Source organism: Haliaeetus leucocephalus, unplaced genomic scaffold (genome assembly GCF_000737465.1).
Source record: "Haliaeetus leucocephalus isolate CR32 unplaced genomic scaffold, Haliaeetus_leucocephalus-4.0 Scaffold656, whole genome shotgun sequence".
Taxonomy (NCBI): domain Eukaryota; kingdom Metazoa; phylum Chordata; class Aves; order Accipitriformes; family Accipitridae; genus Haliaeetus; species Haliaeetus leucocephalus.
Genome location: NW_010973092.1, coordinates 2308762 through 2320514, shown reverse-complemented (window position 1 = coordinate 2320514; position 11753 = coordinate 2308762).

The window sequence follows — 11753 nt, the reverse complement described above, 5'->3', positions numbered from 1 at the left end:
AACCTCCCCCCACCCCTCCCCCCCCCGGCTAAAATCCCTGCTTTTCAGTTCTACTGGTTTTACAATGAGCTTTAACGTGAACGTGACCAAATAAACCTTGCGGTTTCACGTGCCTGCCACTTCAGTCGCAGTATCTTCTCCCAGCATACTGAATAGCTTTTACTTTGATTTTTTCAGATCTTTTCAGTATACAGGATTTATACAGTTTATGACTAGATCCAAACGAGTGCTGACTCACATGCTTTGAAAAAGATACAGCGCATAATACTCTTTGCATGAGACCTCGCATAGCTCTGCGTAAATCAGTACAAACCAGGTGCCAGATGCTGTTTTTCTGATTTATATTTGTGTCTTTGCAAAACAGTCAAGTCTTAGGCAGAGACATGAAAGGGAAGAAGTTTTTAAAAAATGCAGACTATCACAAACTAGCAGTTAAGAGCAATTCTGGTCACAGCAATACCAGTACTCCCAGCGTGCAATAAAAATACCAAGATAACAGATGTAAGGGGTCATGGATGATGGGTCTCCCAAGGGTTGCTTGCCTGATGCCTGTTTTCATGCATACAGGCAGCAGTAATACAGTGGGATGCACAGGCACCACAGATTTCAGGGGGTTTGTCCTCAAGACTTAGAGAAGATGGGGGAACCCAGACTTCTCTAAATACAGATAGAAATATAGTTTGCCATAAAATTGAGCCAAAAGACAATTGACATTTACCTTAATGAATCTAGCTGCTATCAGTTAAAAATCTGTAGTTCTTCTAAGCCCAGCAAAAGGCTGAGACAGGAATTTGAAACTACCATGAAAAAACATGACAGAATCATCAAGTGGTCTTCTAACTCAGAAATATCACAGATACCTATTTGCAAGATAAATCTTACCTTGGTACTTAGACTTTTCCTGCCGCTGAACACGCTTCACCACTCTTGTACTCACAGCCTACCTAATGTCTATGGGATTTGGACAAGGATTTGTGTTGAAGTCACTAACAGTCATGGAAATGACTTGTCATGAAAGTAGGATTTATCACATATGTAAACCCAGATATGATTCATATACATACACAAACCAGAAGGTTTGCAGCATTTCACATAATGCCTTAATCAATAACCAACATCCAGTCTAGAGTGGGATGTCAGAACTGATCTCTGCAGCTGACTAAAAGGTGGTAAGAGGGAGAAAGAGACACAGCATTTTATAAGTCACATGGAGAAAAAAAACTGTCCTATTTTCATGCTTCAGTCCAAACACAACTAGTTTTCTAGGATGATCAGAAGGCCCCGAACCATCAGGCATCTCCGGGTTAAAACAGCGGTGGCGATCGGGTGGTACGGGTCTCGGTTTAGCTGTCTGCATCTTTCTGCATGCCATGCATGATGAGCACTTTGGAAACACCCACATCGCAGTGATCTTTGCAAATTGAAAAGAAATGATAAATTGACAAAGCTCAAAGCCTATGAAAACATTTGAAGTACCAACATGATCTGAATTGCAGCAGGGTTCTGAAGTGCCGTATTCCAACAACGAGGTATAGGATGAGTTTCTGTGGTTGTGCATGAAAGGATGGGACCTACACAAGGCGACAAACCTGCTGAATTACTGTATTTATTTGAATTATTCACAGCACATACAGTAAATGCAACCAACTGCTAACCTTCCACTCAGAGCAGCTGCTGAGTAATACCTCAATTTGCTCATATACTCAGCTTCACCTCACCTTCCAGAAGACTTTAAAAAAGCACCAGGCTTAAAACAAACCACTTTTAAACTGGATATCTTCCAATATTTTTCATTCTTGAAACTGCTGTTTAATGTTACTTATCTGCAATTTTACCTTAGTCCCAGGGTTTTACTTGAGGGGATGCAGTTCCCTCACCCGCCCAGCCCAGCCATTTCAAAGAACAATTCAGTTTAAAAAAAAAAAAAAGCAAGCAATTGAAGAGCACTTAGTTTAGCTTCACAAACCCTAGAGATGAACAAAAGTGCTCCTGTCCAACCCTATGAGAAAGAACAGATCGTACCACAACATTTTCTGGAGCTGGCCTGTTCAAACCCACACCTTAAGGGCTGATCCATACTCGCAGAATCTCACAAAACCAGAGGCAACTACACCAGCCAGTGTATGAACTGGGATGGTTGACAGAAGAGTAGTGTCATCTTCAGAAAGACATTTATTCTGCAGCAGTGCATGATTTTAAGGAGTTCTTAGTGGAGAACGTCTTTTTATTACCTCCTGTGGTCAGGTTTGCTGAGATACATTTGGGTTTTTCTGCTGAGCACCAGCAGCTTCTCCAAGCTATTAATTTTAATGTAATTCAATTTAACTTTTAAAATGCTGAACATGGCACTTGGGCTTACCTCGGAAACTGTGGTATCCCATTGACTTGATCAGAAAGTCCTGTAGCATCCCCAGCATGATTCATATTTGGGTTTTGAAGTTCATAAAGAGGGGAAAAAAACCCAACCACCTACTCTCACTCCTACTATACCTCCTCTTAACTCTAGGTCATTACCCCTGTATAGCTACTTACTTTTCAATACATCTACTTGCAGCCCTCGCATCAAGCAAATGCAGAAAAGGAAACCAACTCAGAATTAAATCTTGACCATTCAAATTAGGTAGGTAATAGCATCTTCCTCACCAACTTTATGAATGCATTTATTGTGAATTCACAGCATTTTCCATATGAGTTTCCTCTACACACACGTTTCCCTTTCACAGCACCAAGAAGGGCCAGGCCACCTCTGCCAGCACTGGCACGACCTAAGTAACTCCAGATCATGATAGTCAACGTTTGTTTACCCAGTCTTCTTTCCCCATGATCTCAAATTATTTGTGTAAAGAAAACCACTATTTCTTTCTGAAAACTGGGCCTTGGTTTTGCTCTTAGACCACCATGGCTACATGGTGAAACCAGTGACATCCCAGCCCATTACACAAGGCTTACAGATAAAACACTCAAATTTAACCTCAGACTGCAAACTAATAAGATACTGGTCAGAACTGCAAAGGAGAAATGTAAGGTGATCTCACCGCTTACAAACAGTTTCACGTTCTTTTTCTTCACCACCTTCTTTCTAGAGGTTTCTAGAGCACATGCGAGAAGTTTCTGATATTCAAATGGAAACCCTGCTGACATCCCCTATTACCCCCCGTTTGACACGCTGTGGATACACAGGTTTGGGATGCTGGGACGTAACATCGCACACCCACGGGCTCCAGGACGCTCATCAGGTCCCCGCGGGCGGCGGTGCCTTAACCCACCGGTTCCCCCCCACCCCCCGCAGCCAGCTCCTGCCTCGCATTACCGACCCTGCCAAGCACGAGCAACAGCAGTGGAACATCAGATTCAGAAAACATCGCAGGAGGTTTTAACTGGAAACAAGTAACATTGCAAGTTTCTGTTCTGATAGATAAATCAGGATTTGGGTGCAGATTATAAATCAATCTCCAGTTGCTGCGCTTCCAACACTTGCTGGATGAACATCACAAAACGTGGCCATTAACAGGACAACTGGGCCTGCCTTTACTTTCAGCTTTCTCACGTCGCCTCAAAAAATCAGGTAAATGATAACCAAGTAAGACTTTCACTGAGCCTGCCCGTAGTTCGCACCGGTTGAACTGCAGGGCTCCCGCGCGGGGTAGGGAAAGGTTTCCCGGCGGTGGGGCCGAGATGGCCATGCCCTCCAAGCCTCGAGTCATCCCCAAACTCCTCAAGGTCAAAGCCATACTCGGCTATTCCTCATACTTCTACAGGGTGAAACAACCAAGCAAAACTTAGAAACAAGCAAAAAATGAATACCGCCCCAGCGCCCCAGCATCTTTTAAGTTATCAGAGTATGTATTGTGGTAAAACAACCAAAGCTGGGCAAAGGTTTTAAAAATAAAGACCCTGACACAGGTTATACTTAATGTCAATGCTTCTATCGAAAAAGGAAGAGGCATAATTTAGGATGATTACTGATATTGTTCAGAAGTCTGAAACCTCTTGTCAAAGACCTCCTGCTCTCAGTTCTATTAGAGAGAAGATTTGCACAAGTCTAGCTCACAGGATTTGACCCAAAGGAAACACAGTCAGATAACTTCAGCATGTAAATTATTTCTTCCCACGACTTTATCAAAGAGTGGGGAAATACAACAGGCACTGAGGTTACAGTACCTGTTTATCATAGCTGAAATATTTCAAGGTGGTTTTTTTTAAAGATACACAGACCTGTTAGCCACGTCCTTGAGTCACAAATGCCGTGAGCTGTAGTGGGCAAAGAATATATTCTTATTACAAGAAGTCACACCCTTCTTTAATAATAATAGCACTAACTACAGGACAGAATGGAAAAATAATTTAAAAATACCATACAACAAAAAAAAATCAATGGAAGAAATTACAAGTATTAAATCATTCGTTTGAGCTAACAGCCCATCAGTAATCCATAGACTAGAAGTACAGTTACCATTGACAGTAAGCTTATGTAAAAGGTATAAAAGAATTTATTTCCCAAAGACTTGAGATCTACAGAAACCTGATCTAATTCTGGTCAGAAACAGTCCTGAACCAACCCCAATTCTCTATATCCAATTTCCTAAGTTATTTGAATCTTCATCCAGACTTTGAAGCTTTTTAAGTACAATGCTCTGAGTATTCTCAAAGGCAATGGAAAAAAAAAAGAAATCTGGATCTAATATTCTTGGCAGCAGCACAGTCTTCATTCTAACAACTTCCCTAAGCACTGGGCTCTCATGCCTTGAAGTATATTTTATCTATGCTACAGTTCACATGCAAGGGTTTTTAACTTTTGTTACTTGCAATTAAATGTTCCTACTCTGTCCTCATGACCGGGTCAAAACTTTCGGTGCAGGACAGAATTCAGTAGGAACCTCCTTGACTGAGTGCAGTTTTAACCACCTACCATGAGCAAACAAATAAAACAGAAATAATGGGAAAGTCCCATCCCTGCCTCCCTCCCCCTCAGCTATCTGTAAAAGCATCAGCTGCACTATCTCTCTGACCTGGGCTGCCAGCAATCCCCCTCTCAGATAAGCATGAGGCCCATCCTACCCAACTCGCTGCTAAGTCAGCACCAACCCACACCTTTGGACGCAGGTAGCTTGCACCCACTCTCCATAAATCCAGACACAGTATCCTCGAAAAGCCACAGTCCCCCCCAGAACCTGCTTGCAATTTCAAATGTATCAAAATAATAATGGCTGCTCTTCCTCAGCTTAAATACTACCTTCAAAAACCTGCGTATTTCAAATAAATTGTGAAAAAATTCAACAGAAAGAGCCACAGGTGCAAATCATTTAGCCGGTGGCCAGAAGGCTACCAGGGGTATCTAGCAATCTCCAGATTACATCATGGAAATAAGCTTACCTTTTTGCTCCGTTTTTGTTGACAAGATGCTACACAGAACAGTCACTTGTGATCATTTACTGGAAAACACAGCCTATGACGGGAGAGGTTTAAAAACTATTTTAGCTTTTGAGAAGTTATAAAGGAAGGCTTATTAGCTAGAAAATAAAAAAAAGAAAGAGGTGTGATACACTGAGACAGACGTCCCTCAGATGATAGAAGTGTGAGATAAGGTTGTGGTTGAAGAGCAGCAGGAGCTGCGAGCGCAGGCAGTGGTCATTGCTGTGCCTCAGCTTCCTGTGCCGTCCAGTCTTCATTCCCGGAAAAGCATCAAAAAACGAAATTAAAATGAACTTACTGCAGTTTCTGAGATGAATGCAGTGCTGCTGAAAGGTTGGAGATGGATAACTCCGGATGAGAAATTCTGCATCCCGGGGATGGGTCCCTCCCACGGTCCTCCTCCTAACGCTGGGGAGGGGTCGGTCCTGTAGCACCAGGTCTGGTCGGCAGCCTGGCAATCCAGCAGAACGCATAATGCAATTTCCAGAAGTTCAAATGAGTTTTTAGTTCTGCGATCTCACCAGGATTCAAATCAATCATCAGAAACATCCTTTATCCAGTTGTTACTCACTGAGCTTCTCGGTTCTGCAGAACACATCCTTCCCTGGCAGCTCTTGCTTCTGTGTCTTTCCAATTACAACAGCATCCCTTTGTCTGAGTTAAAATGCATTAAAATGCAAAGTTAGATACTAGCTATTAGCACTACAGCCAGCAATATTTATTTGCAAGGCAGTTTAAGTTACAGTGGATCAATTTAATAATGCAGCATACCAGGTAGTTACACCCCTACAAGCGACGCACATGATGTGAAAAGCTTTGCTGGTGACTGACACTTGCAGAAGCAATGGCTGCTCTACCATAAAACACCACTGCTACAAGACACAGTTTTTACAAGCATTGTAGCTGGTTCCAAGTAGTTTCTACAAGCACTGCTGCGCAGATCTCTTTTATACTAAAACCAATAACTCTTGAGAGTAAAATTCCATTTTCATTTCGACCCCATTTTAATGGAATTTTAGTACCACCTTCTACATGTAAACCCCAGCCAGGCTTAGAGATTCAGCTGCGGGCCTGCAGCAAACAGCAGGAGCGCAGCTGCTGGGCAAGGGCAGGACTAAACCCTTGGAGAGGAGCAGAGTTTCCTCCGCCACGGCCATGGCCAGCCCCACGGAAAGCTCCTACCCCGTCCACCGACCCTCTGCCCCGGCTGCACTGGACCACTTTGCCTCTTAACGGTTTACTTTTGTCAGAAGCGTGAAACAGCGTTTTGTTGGTAACAAGCCAATGCAACTGCGAGGTCCTTGTTACCCCCATATTCCAGGAACAGCAAAACAAGGCAGGGTGTAAGGTGAGCGATGCTCTCAGGAGAAAAAGGTGTTAAAAGTCAGACTTGGCTATGTCTTGCTTTTCTTGGCTATGTCTTGGCTTGTCAGCTTGAGGTGCTGAACGAGCAGGTTTCAGGTGTGCATCCACTGCAGGATGACTCAGATCACACCCCACAGCCTTTTCAGCTCAGGGCAACCCTACTGTGAGTTAGAAAAGCTGCTAAAAGTGGGCAAAATGTCCTATATTTACCGCAGGTAACGTGCCAAGAAGACAAGGTTACTTCTATTCCCCCGCACACACTTTCCAAAAGGATATTGCATCAACTAGACAGAGAGTAATTACTCGATGCTTTGGCTTGTTGTATGGAAAAATATCTTTTTTTCTGTTGTGCAAGTCACAACTGTCCCTGTGTCCTTTCACCCCAGCACACTGACCCGCTGCTCCCACTCCCAAGTGCTGCGCTGGCTCCTCAAAGGCAGTTAAGGGACGAGAATCAGTCACAGGTGAGAAGTCAGGGCTTTATTAACAAGGAATTTGTTTTTAATAACACTTGGCGTATTTTAAAGGTTTTTGTTTTTCAGTAAAAGTACTTTAAATAAAGCAAAGCTGGTTTCTAGGAAACAATTCAGCCCTGAAGTGGTCAGGCAGTTGGACTAGATGATCGCTGCCAGTCCCTTCCAACTGAACTATTCTATTAATTCCTCCCTCCCGAGCACCAAACGCTCTTTCTCACACTATTCGAGTTGCAATCTGCAGCTGATGCTTTGGCCGACAGCTCGCCCAGCTGGATGCGATCAGCCTTGCCACTCCCCGCAAGGCTTTCGAGCCGCGTGTGTGTTTACGTGGCACCCCGAGCAGGGGTTGGTGGCACTTGTGGGTACCCACAGAGGGTCCCGAGCAGGGACATCCCGCACTCAAAGGTCGCTTCAAAGCCGGCTGCAGTCAAACCCGGGGGAGGGGAAGTGTTTGACGGCGCTGGCTTTGAAGAATTGCCCAAATTAAAATTTCCCAACTAATAAAACCCAAATTGCAACCCCTTTGTGACTTTACATACAGAAAATATATGGGTCAAGTGTTCAACTAACAGGGGATGTTACTTAACATTTTAACAGCCCAGGAAGTTTTTCTTATGACACTAGCACAGTTGGGTTAATCCTTACTTTGAGCAAAGAGATTTCTTGGCCATCTATGTGGTCTAAGACACAGGAGGGATTTGATCTGGCAAATATTTAGAAGAAAAAGTAGAATTAGTACAGCACTGCTGGTGTAACTTTTGGGTGCGTTTACAAGCCTCCAACTCCTTCCAAATGGTGCAGTGAAGCTGCTCAGCCCCTCTGGGCTCGGTGCTGGGTCCGAGGAGTTATCTCACCCCCAAATCACTTCGTTTGCACACTCGGCTCTGCACACTTGGATCCTGATACTGAGCAGCACTGAATTTTCCCACCTTTAACTGATACGGGTGAGAGATGCGGTTGCCTATATCTGTGTATCAAGCCCAAGAGCCGTGCTGGGACATTTTTTAGAGAACATTTAGTGCCTAGTGGTGGTTGCTTTGAACAACAACATCTCATGTTGAGCTGCCTTTAGGCAATATGTCCCGGAGGCAAAAAGCTTCCTCGCCTGTTTTATCTGTTTTCAGCTCCTGTGATAATTTTGTGTGCAAGTTCAGTAAAAACCAGACAGCTGTCACTGAACAGCTATAGAAACAGAGGAAATAATTTATTCACGGGTTAGGTAGAAACATTATGCACTTGTTCACTCCAGCACGATGGTGTTATTTCTGATCTAAGAGAGGGAAGGGTATTTTACAAGTTATTTGCTGTTCCCTACAGCTTCTCTATCACAAGGAGGGGTCAGATTCAGCCCACCCTGGGGTTTTGACTCCAGCAAGAGCCGGGAGTTATCTGCTCTGCTGCAAGCTGCTGAGAGGCCCCTGGGAGGCATCAGCTGCTGTGGTTGGGTCGCAAGACTTCGATGCAGGAGTGAGCGACGGCAGAGCCGATGCCTCGTGTGATGGGGATGCTCCGTCGCTCCCAGAACGCAGGGGAGCGAACCCTCCTATGCAAGTGAGGAGCTCTGCCCCCACCTCAGCCTTGAATCCGTGCCTTGACTCCGAAGGCAACGCGCTGGCCCCAGGACTCGTTGCCCAGACCCCTCTGTAGCCAAGAGAGAGGCAGACACTGCCAGGACATGGCCACCTCCAACAGGAGATGCACGCACTCCCCATGCTCAGCGTGGGATGAGACTAGATGAGACAAATTCCCCCCGCCAGCAGCATCCCACCCGGCTGGGCAGTGCTGGAAGGAGAAGCTATACCTCGTGCTAAAATAACCTGGGGAGCTGGGGGAGAGGAGCGCTCCTGGGAGCACCAGCCCTGCTCCAGGTTTGACAGGCTTGGGTTTTTAAAATCCAACCTCCCAGCTGGGTACCAGACACGCTTCTGACTTTCTGAACCTGGAGCTGCTGTTTCTGAAAGACGTGAAAGTGCAACCACAGAGAGAGCAGTGCCTTGGCAGGAGCTGAATGCCAAGTGTGAAAAAGTGGCACTGATTGCAAGATGGTTAGTAAGCAGTTTCTGGTCTGTGTGAAGCTTCAAGTTTGTGGTTTCCCAGGTATGAGCTAAAAATGGCTTTTAATCATTCAATTGTTTCCTCCTAACTGCTCTCCAGTTCTTTTCGTGACCAACATTCCAGAACAAAGGCAAAACTTCATCATGAAAACACTCATGCAAGTCTTGGATCTGCTCATCGGTTTGGCACGTTCATGAGGGTTCGGGCTAAATAGGACAAAAATGGCACGAGAGTCCCAACAAGACAGAAGCAGACCATCCCAGCGCTGTCAGCTAGTGCTGCTCTCACATTCCTCACGGCTCCCAGCGAGCAGCGGCACAGCAGTGGTGAATGGATTAACCACACTGGTGCACACCTGGTACTGCTCCTGCCACCTACGCTGGGGACCAGCACGCTGCCTCGGCCTTTGGTTTTGCTGCCTGTGGCTATCGGGGTCAAACCAAAACTAATACGGATGGAGATATTACTATGAAATCATGTGAAAACACCCACTGACATCAGCTCCGTCCCTGGGAAGTGCTGGGCACGGGGTGCCCGGTCCGTCCCCAGCAGCTCAGGGACCACGCACGCGTTACGTGCCGCTGTCAGCTACGGGACGGGACACGGCTCGGAGGCAGGTGGAGCGAGCACAGCCTGCGGCGTTTGGCTGCTGTCCTCCACCTTTAAATGCACCCAAAGTAGTACAAGTAATTCTTGTGTACCACTTCAAAACCAACTACAGCTTGCCACTTCCTCTTTCCTGTGAGTAAAACCATGCTAGTTATCTAGAAAATCCAAGTTATCATTTACTCAGAGCAAAACACACAGATGAAAAACCACAGCGATACAGCCCGTGCAAAGCTTCTGACTAAAAGTGCCAGGGGGCCAGCTGGTTTTCTATCACGGGCAATGCAATCACAAGTGAGCTTTTCCGGGAAGTAATAATCAAAGATGGGAGCACGTAACAATTCAGATGCTCAAGTCTTACTCAAGTACAATTCTGAGTCATTGAGCAACCTGAATTTCTATGCAACATGTTAATACAGAAATTATTTCTTTTTAATGATGTACGTGATGCACAAACTCTTTCTTGCTTGCGTGTGATATAGTAGGACTTTTTCACCTAACGACAGTGCCCAAAAGCATATCAGACCACGCTCCCATACCCAGATGGCTCTTCTCTACATACGTGGTGTCCCTGAGCTCCCCCATATCCTCCCAGTCCCCAAGGATGGCAAGTAAAACTCTACTGGATGCGAATTATACTAAAACTATATTAAGCAGGTAGGTAGCAAGATGGGGCCTTTCAAATATAAACCATATTCCACAGAGACAGGTATTTCATTTCATCAAATAAAAAAAGGTTTCAAGCATTTGTGACAATGCTGTCTCAGCCTCTCCTTCTTCACAGGAGCAATTCTCATTAACATTCTTATTCGTTTTTTCAGGTAAATCCAACAGGTGCCTATACCCCACTGACGCACTCCATTGCTTATTTGGTGTCTATAACATTGCCCAAAACGAGAGTAAAATGCAGATTTTCATCCATTCTACCCGCAGCAGGAGGGAGAGAACCCTTCTTGCGAGGGAAGCGAAGCACCCCTCGCAGCTCCCCGGTACATAGGGCCACCCCGGGTTGAACACCCACCCCCTGCCTTTTTGCCCTCCTCTGCTCACAGCCCCAACAAACGGCAAAAATACTCTGGCGATGCACTTACACACAGGAGAGCCCACAGCCCATCGCCTCTGGCAGCCTTCCTCCTCAGGGTACCTGTTTAAACCACAGAAAAGCAGCTCAACTGGGTCTTTGGCAGCTTTGGGAGAGAGCGGGGACGCGGGGGCACGGGGCAGCCTGCCCAGCTGCCTGCAGGACTCAGCATCCCCCGGCCCCAGGAACGGCAAAGCCAGCACCGGCACCTTCAACAAAACCACAAACAGTGATGGTCGTTGGCAGATTTCAGCAGCGATGTCGCTCCCACCAACTCGCTGCTCCGCTCGGCTGAGCTCTGGGCCATAGACCAGTTCTCCTGCATCACCAGCCCTCCCGCACCCACCAGTGCCCTTCACCGGCTCCTGCGAACCCAGTGCTGTCGTGAAGGGGCTGCTCTGAGCCAGGAGCACCCAGCAGGCGCTTGTCCCCCTGCCACAAGCGCAAGCCAGGGTGCTCCCCACCACGGGGTTGTTAGCAGGATCTGGCTGCATAGGAGATCGCGTGGATTTTTGCAAGCAGAGTTCACGGGGGAGGTTGGTCAGTAAGCAGAGGCTCGGCTGGGCCGATGGGCTCAGTAAGAGGTTTCCATCATTTATTTTGGCAAGGGTAAAACTACATGAATAAGAGCTCGATGACCTCAGCCGCTTTGTCTGCTAATTCAAACCAGCTCCCTTGCTCCTAACCCAGAGCCCGAGCAGCCCGCATGACAGACAGAGCTGCAGAGGTGACATCCAGCTGCAACCCACGCATCCACA